The sequence below is a fragment of the Lipotes vexillifer genome, unplaced genomic scaffold (genome assembly GCF_000442215.2).
Source record: "Lipotes vexillifer unplaced genomic scaffold, Lipotes_vexillifer_v1.1 scaffold835, whole genome shotgun sequence".
Classification (NCBI taxonomy): Eukaryota; Metazoa; Chordata; class Mammalia; order Artiodactyla; family Lipotidae; genus Lipotes; species Lipotes vexillifer.
This window is the reverse complement of record NW_006774135.1, coordinates 737,661-744,752: the sequence shown is the minus strand read 5'-3', so window position 1 is coordinate 744,752 and position 7,092 is coordinate 737,661. Positions and strand designations below refer to the sequence as shown.

At 45.1% G+C, this 7,092-nt stretch overlaps 1 protein-coding gene across 1 annotated transcript in view; it reads left to right on the top strand.

Moving 5' to 3' along the window:
- The first annotated feature begins 6,252 nt into the window (after positions 1-6,252).
- The window catches only part of GNB1 (G protein subunit beta 1), a 42,543-nt gene continuing 41,703 nt past the window's right edge, over positions 6,253-7,092 (top strand). Inside the window, exon 1 of the mRNA XM_007448937.1 lies at positions 6,253-6,303. The gene's annotated coding sequence lies outside the window, so the exon portion shown is untranslated. The remainder of the gene's footprint in view (positions 6,304-7,092) is intronic.

The window sequence follows — 7,092 nt, the reverse complement described above, 5'->3', positions numbered from 1 at the left end:
TTTCTCTGACTTTATCTTCAAGTCATCCCATCTTTCACTTGGTCACTGCAAGGGCATATTTTAAAAATCTATATTTGCCTTTTGTTGGCCGTAGTAGTTCCCTTCCCCAGCTTTTAATTTTGAATAACTTTTGAAGCTACAGAAAGTTGAAAGAATAGGTCAGTGAACATTCTGTACCTTTCACCAAGTTTCGGTCATTTGTAACATTTTCTCTCTCTCTCTGCTTTTTTGGTGAACCATTTGATTGTCGTGTCATGATACTTTATTCTTTACAACTCCAGTCTGTCCCAAGAACAAGGATGTTCTTTTACATATCCACAGTAGTTTCGTGATACCCCAAATCTTAACATTGATTCACTAATGCGTAGTCCAAGTCCACATTTAGATTTCTTCAGTTTTCTTCAGAATGTCTTCATGTGCTTTATTCAGATTCAGGGTTTAATCAAGTTCACGTGTTGCACATTTTGTTATCTTGTCTCCTGAGGGTCACTACATCTTGAGCAGCCTTCCCACCTTTTTTTTTTTTTAAGATGTTGGGGGTAGGAGTTTATTAATTAATTAATTAATTTTTGCTGTGGTGGGTCTTTGTTTCTATGCGAGGGCTTTCTCTAGTTGTGGCAAGTGGGGGCCACTCTTCATCGTGGTGCGCGGGCCTCTCACTATCGTGGCCTCTCTTGTTGCGGAGCACAGGCTCCAGACGCGCAGGCTCAGTAGTTGTGGCTCACGGGCCCAATTGCTCCGCGGCATGTGGGATCTTCCCGGACCGGGGCACGAACCCGTGTCCCCTGCATCGGCAGGCAGACTCTCAACCACTGCACCACCAGGGAAGCCCTAATTATGATTCCTTTTTACCCGCAGATGTATTCCTAAATTTGGCTAGGGGACCTCCTTCACGTTATCATTTCATATTCTGCCTCTTCAGGACAGGTTTGTACTAGAGAATTATTCAGAACTGAGAAGTTTACTTTGTCTCTTACAAGCCCCCAGTCCTTTATGCAAAACTCTTAGGACTGGATGTGTTCTAGAATTCAGCCTTTTTCAGGGTTTAGAAAGATGAAGTGTTGTGTATGTCACACATGCACAAGTGCCCCCAGCAGGACTTATAATCAGACACCTTAAAAAGGCTTGTGATAAAATTATGTATGACTGTTCACACTGAACAGGATAAAGGCTAATTAATGCCCTTATGTCCGTTCTGTCCGGGTTTAGGGATCTCAGAATTACAGATAAGTAACAGGGTACATGTGTGAGGTTATGTTGATATAGAAGGAATCATTCCCAACAGGTGTACCTTTGCTTGATTTGAAATTTTAATGTCCCCAGTAAAGGAATTCTCTAGGTATATCTCAAGAGGACTCAGTTTTTAGATTTTGAAAAATGTTGGAATAACAGTACTCATACAAATGCTAGTATTTGTTATTTAAAATCTCGTGATACTAGATTATGTGTGTACAAAGAAGTTCATCCCAGAGAGATTTAATATTGCTAAATTAACAACTGTACTGAATCAAAACATAGGCTTAGTTGATCTTATCAGGAGCCTTAAAGTGCCTAATCTTTGACACAGAATAATTCTATCTTTTAAAATCTTCTCTAAGGATATTAGCCTAATAAAATCCTGGGAACATGGCTTTCCTGGTGGCGCAGTGGTTAAGAATCCGCTTGCCAACGCAGGGAACACGTGTTTGATCCCCGGTCCGGGAAAGATCCCACGTGCCCACATGCCACGGAGCAACTAAGCCCGTGCGCCACAACTGCAGAGCCTGCGTGCCATAACTACTGAAGACCGTGCGCCTAGAGCCTGTGCTCCGCAACCAGAGAAGCCACCGCAGTGAGAAGCACACCGCAACGAAGAGTAGCCCCAGCTTACCGCAACTAGAGAAAAGCCCACGCGCAGCAACCAAGACCCAACACAGCCAAAAAAAAAAAAAAAAAATCGTGGGAATAGAACTGCCTTGGCTCTTGAGCGCCTTGAGCGGACTGTGGTGCCCCTGGCCACTGAGAATAGCTCAGAGTCCACTCCAGCTTTTGTGCAGTGGCTTCTCTGGGCTGGGGGCAGGGCCCGTTCCCTCTGACCCCAGAGCCGGGGTCGGGTCAGCTGCACACCTGCTTCAGCGCTCTGCTCTCTGAACCTTGGGGTCCTGGCCTGTGCGTGCATTTCCAGGACTGTGCCCGTACCACACAGCTCTGTGTGAAACTAGCCCTTTCCTTTTAACTGAAGGACGTTGATGTACAATATTACGTTAGTTTCAGGTGCAGTACGTAGTGGTGTGACGCTTGCATACGTTATGAAATGATCCCCACGATAAGTCTAGTAACCCTCTGTCCCCATACAAAAGCTATCACGATATTACTGACCATATTCCTTATGCTGTATATTACATGCCATGTCTTATTTTATAATTGGAGGTCTGTAGAAAGTAGCCCTTCTAGATTTTTATAGCTTAGTTTGTATTGGTACAGTCCCTCTCTCTTTTTTTCTCTCTGTACCTCATAGGATAATTTTTCATGCTTTCTCCACTAGACTGTAAGACCCATGTAGGTGGCTTACATACCTGGTTGTTGACATGTTGTTTTCAGCGTTAACACACTGTCTCACATTATAGGCATGGAAATAGTTGTTCAGTGAACGGATGTTCAAGGGATTTGACCCATACATCACTTAAAATTAAGCCAAGGTATTGGGTAGACTTCAAAGACTAGTGTTAGAGGTGCAGCCAGAGGCAGCCTGAAGGCAGTACTGGGCAGGGAGGGTGTGGTGTGCGGCTGTCTGGTCCCTCTGTGAGGGAGTGGTCTGGAAGCTTTGTGCTGCACGGGTTTGCATAGGCAGACCGCGTACAGAGGATGAGAGGTAGGGATGCAGGGCTCATGCCCTCCTTCCAGGAGGCTGCCACTGGCCAAAGGAAGATGGTCTAAAAGCAGTGTCGGGGTAGGCGAGGCGCTGTTTATTTGGAATATTAAAAGTGTTTGGTTTGCTCATAAAAATCATGATAGAGTTGTTGTTTGTTACTCTGTTAAATATATGATTTGAATTTTATTTCACATATTTAAAATTTGACTAAAAATTGGTCTATAAACGGTTGTACCTTTTTCTTGAATTTTATGTTTGTATCTTCCTCCAACCTCTCTTTCCAGCTGGGTCTCTTTCTAAGAACGTTAAATAGAGAAAAATTCAGCATGTACTCATGCCACCCCTTACTTCCACTCTGTAGCAGCACCCCTCGTGGCTGGGCTTCAGAGTAACCGTGGAGCGTCCCCCCCGCCAGCCTGCCGCCTGAGAACCGTCTTCTCTCCTGACTGTCTGGCCGTGCGCTGCCCCCTCCCCTGTGGGCCCTGGAAACCCGTCAGCCAGGCTCTTCAGTCTAGTGTGCTCAGCCCTTAGGGGTCTAAAGGTGGGACTCACTTGCCACTGTACCTCTTGCCTGTAGTAGGTGTGGTAGCTTTGTAAAATGTAGCCTTTGGTTTTTTAAATCCCTGGTTTTCTGATTTTCTATAAAAGTGGTGCCCCTAGTTTAGGATCACATGAATGTGTGCTGCTGTCTAAGACAGTGGTCTTGTCCTCTGTGCTGGGTTCTGTGGGCTGGGCAGTCAGAAAAAGAACCCCACTGGGGTCTTATTTTTAGCCAGAAATGAGTCCAGACAGCTGTCCATGTGAATCAGGGGGAGGTGGTTTGGTGGTGCTCTCAGCATCCTCTGTGAGCTGGAGGGTCAGTGCTCTCTGGGAGTTAGCTCCCTGTCTTCTCTTCCAAAGAATAGAGAGCTTGAACTTTGTTTCATGCCTTGAGCCACAAGGCAATCTAGGCCTTTGAATTAGAGCAAACAGTGATAACACTTTTCTATTTTACTTTCTTCTGTCTGTCTCTTGATGTGGAAAATACATGAAAGGATTTACATTTGGAGATTGGGGTGATTGTGACAGTTACCTTAAAGGAGTGGCTCTCACCTGGGACTAGTATTGCTCTCCCCATGGGACATCTAGTGGTGTCTGGAAATTTGGGGTTGTCACAGCTGGGGAAGGGGATGCTGAGGCCGGCCAGCTGCTGAGTATCCTACAGAATACAGGACGGCCCCCACCACAGAGAACAAGCCACTCTAAAGTGTCAGTTGTGGGGCTTCCCTGGTGGCGCAGTGGTTAAGAATCCGCCTGCCAATGCAGGGGACACGGGTTCAAGCCCTGGTCCGGGAAGATCCCACATGCTGCAGAGCAACTAAGCCCGTGCACCACAACTACTGAGCCTGCGCTCTAGAGCCCGCAAGCCACAACTACTGAAGCCCACGTGCCGCAGCTATTGCAGCCCGCGGGCCTAGAACCCGTGCTCCACAACAAGAGAAGCCACGTCAGTGAGAAGCCCGCGCACCGCAACGAAGAGTAGCCCCTGCTCGCTGCAACTAGAGAAAGTCCATGCGCAGCCACGAAGACCCAGCGCAGCCAAAGATAATAAATAAATAAATAAATAAAATAAAATAATAAATGTAAAAAAAAAAGTCAGTTGTGCCAAGGTTGAGATTCCCCAGCTTTCAGTTTGATGGCTTCATGAAGCCTTGGGTGTACACTCCTGGGAGCCCGGCTCACAGGGTTCGTGGGGGCGAGAGCCGTAGTTTGCCCCCGTCTCCAACGTCTTCCACACCCACTGGTTCGGTTTGGTTTTTTCAAGTACCTTTAACAGCACCTATTCTTGCCCCCGCCCCGAGGTAAACGTCATATAACAAAACCATTTTAAAGTGAACAATTCAGTGGCATTTTAGTAATTCACAGCCACTGCCTCTACCTGACTGCAGAACATTTGTGCAGCCACTGCCTCTACCTGACTGCAGAACATTTTTGTCACCCCAGAAGTATCCATCCCTGTGTGCGTCGAGCGGTTGTGCAGCACACACAGCCCCTGGCAGCTACTGCGTCCTGTCTCCGTGGATTTGCGTGTTCTGGATGTTTCGCATAAACAGAATCATACAATATGTGGCCTTTTGTGTCTGGCTTCTTCGCGTGGCGTAATGTTTCCGAGGGTCATCCATGTTGTATGTGTATGGGTACATCACTCCTCTTTATGGATGAATAAGACTCCATTGTGTGTGGTGCCACGTTTTGTTTATCCATTCATCTGTTGACGGACATTTGGGCTGTTGCCACCTTTCGGCTGTTGTGAGTAGTGCTTCTGTGAACATATGTGTACATGTATTGAATACCTGTTTTCAGTTCTTTTGGATGTATACCTACAAGTAGAAATGCTGGGTTGTATGGTGATTCTGTGTTTAACTTTTTGAGGAACCACCACACTGTTTTCTTCCATGCCCACTTTTACTGCCGGAAAAGTATGTGCTTGCTTATAACATAAGCAGCATTTGAGCATAATTCGAAAACAAAACTATTTTGTTATAAATAAAGGCCTTAGAATTCATAGTTCAACTGGGGGACATCAGCTTGTTGATGCCTCTCCTGACCGCCAGGTTAGAGGCATGCACTGAGTTTGTAAACATAGTAGAGAATTGATCAATAGGCAAGAGGTAACCTGTGAAATGTCCAAAAGCAGCCTTTTCACAGAGTATTTTGGAGAGATTACCAGAACATCTTTAAGTGTATTGAAACTTAGTTTCTGGGAAACAGCAAGCAGGTATTTCAGAAGAAATCTAGAAGTATATATTTTTTCACACTGGCTGCAGTGTGATGAGAGGCAAGTCCAGAGGCTTGTTGCTGTGTCTGCTGCTCTGGCCTTCTGGACACCCAGGGCCACATCTTTGGACGGCACCGCAGCAGCTGGACTGGGCCAGAGGGATGGGCTGGAGATGTGCCCAGGTTGACTTGCCTGCATCTAGGGAACAGTCAGCCTGTGGCTTCTTTGACATTCACATGAGATCCTCTGTGGGCCAGACGGGAAAGTCTGGGGAAGGTTACTCTTACAAGCTTCTTGAATTGCAGTGTTTTTTTTCTGTTGCTGTTAATATAATTTTTGTAGTAACAGGATTCTAAACACCCATTCCCCCTGATGCTTTTCAGTTTAATTCAAGATATTTTCCCTGAGGCATTTCTAAGGATTTTTCTTTTCTTTTTTTTTTTTTTAAAGAAACTGAGATCAGATTTCTTCTTTTCCACACTGAAAAACTTACCACTAAGTTAATACAAAGTACTAATAAGTAAAGTGATCTGGGGGCAAGAAATGGTGATGGGGAAGGGGCGGAATTATGTGCTTCTTAAAATGTATGGAATATTGTGCCTCACAACCTGAATCAATGCAAATACAGCCTTTTCTCTGTTGCAGACAATTTTACATGTTTTGGAGACCAGACCAGAAGCACTTCTGAATTAAGGTAATTTTGACGTAATTGATTCTTACCAGTTTTTAAAGTACAATATTTAAATTTCTTCAGGGTTTCTTTTTTTTTAAGAACCTGGTTTTTGTTACACTTTTGCCCATCTCTCATTTTTAAGCCCAAAGTTGTTTTCAAACACATTGATCCCGAGAATGGTTTTCTCTTCAAAGTCTTCATCCAGTCAGTGTTCAGCACAAAGGGCTAAGGTCCCAGAGATGATGGTCCACATTCTGGACAAGAGCAGTATTTCTCCAGCTTCTTTCAGTAGAAAGCAGAAGAGCCCCTTTTGCAAATCAAATCTTGATTGGAATACCAGCAGATCATACAGATAAAGGTGAGGCCACACAATTCAGAAAAAAATTCCAATATGTTTGTATGAAATGGGGGCAATAAATGTGTCACAGTGTTGGTGGTGAATCTGGGCAAGGGTATCCAGTTTTTTGTATTATTCTTGCAACTCTTTGTAAGTTGAAATTATTTATTTATTTAATATTTATTTATTTATTAAAAATTTTATTTATTTTTTGGCTGCGTTGGGTCTTCGTTGCTGCGCCCAGGCTTTCTCTAGTTGCAGCGAGCAGAGGCTACTCTTCGTTGCGGTGCGTGGACTTCTTATTGCAGTGGCTTCTCTTGTTGCAGAGCATGGCCTCTAGGCACGTGGGCTTCAGTAGTTGTGGCTCGCGGGCTCGGTAGTTGTAGCTCGCGGGCTAGAGAGCACAGGCTCAGTAGTTGTGGCACACGGCCTTAGTTGCTCCGCGGCATGTGGGATCTTCCCGGACCAGGGCT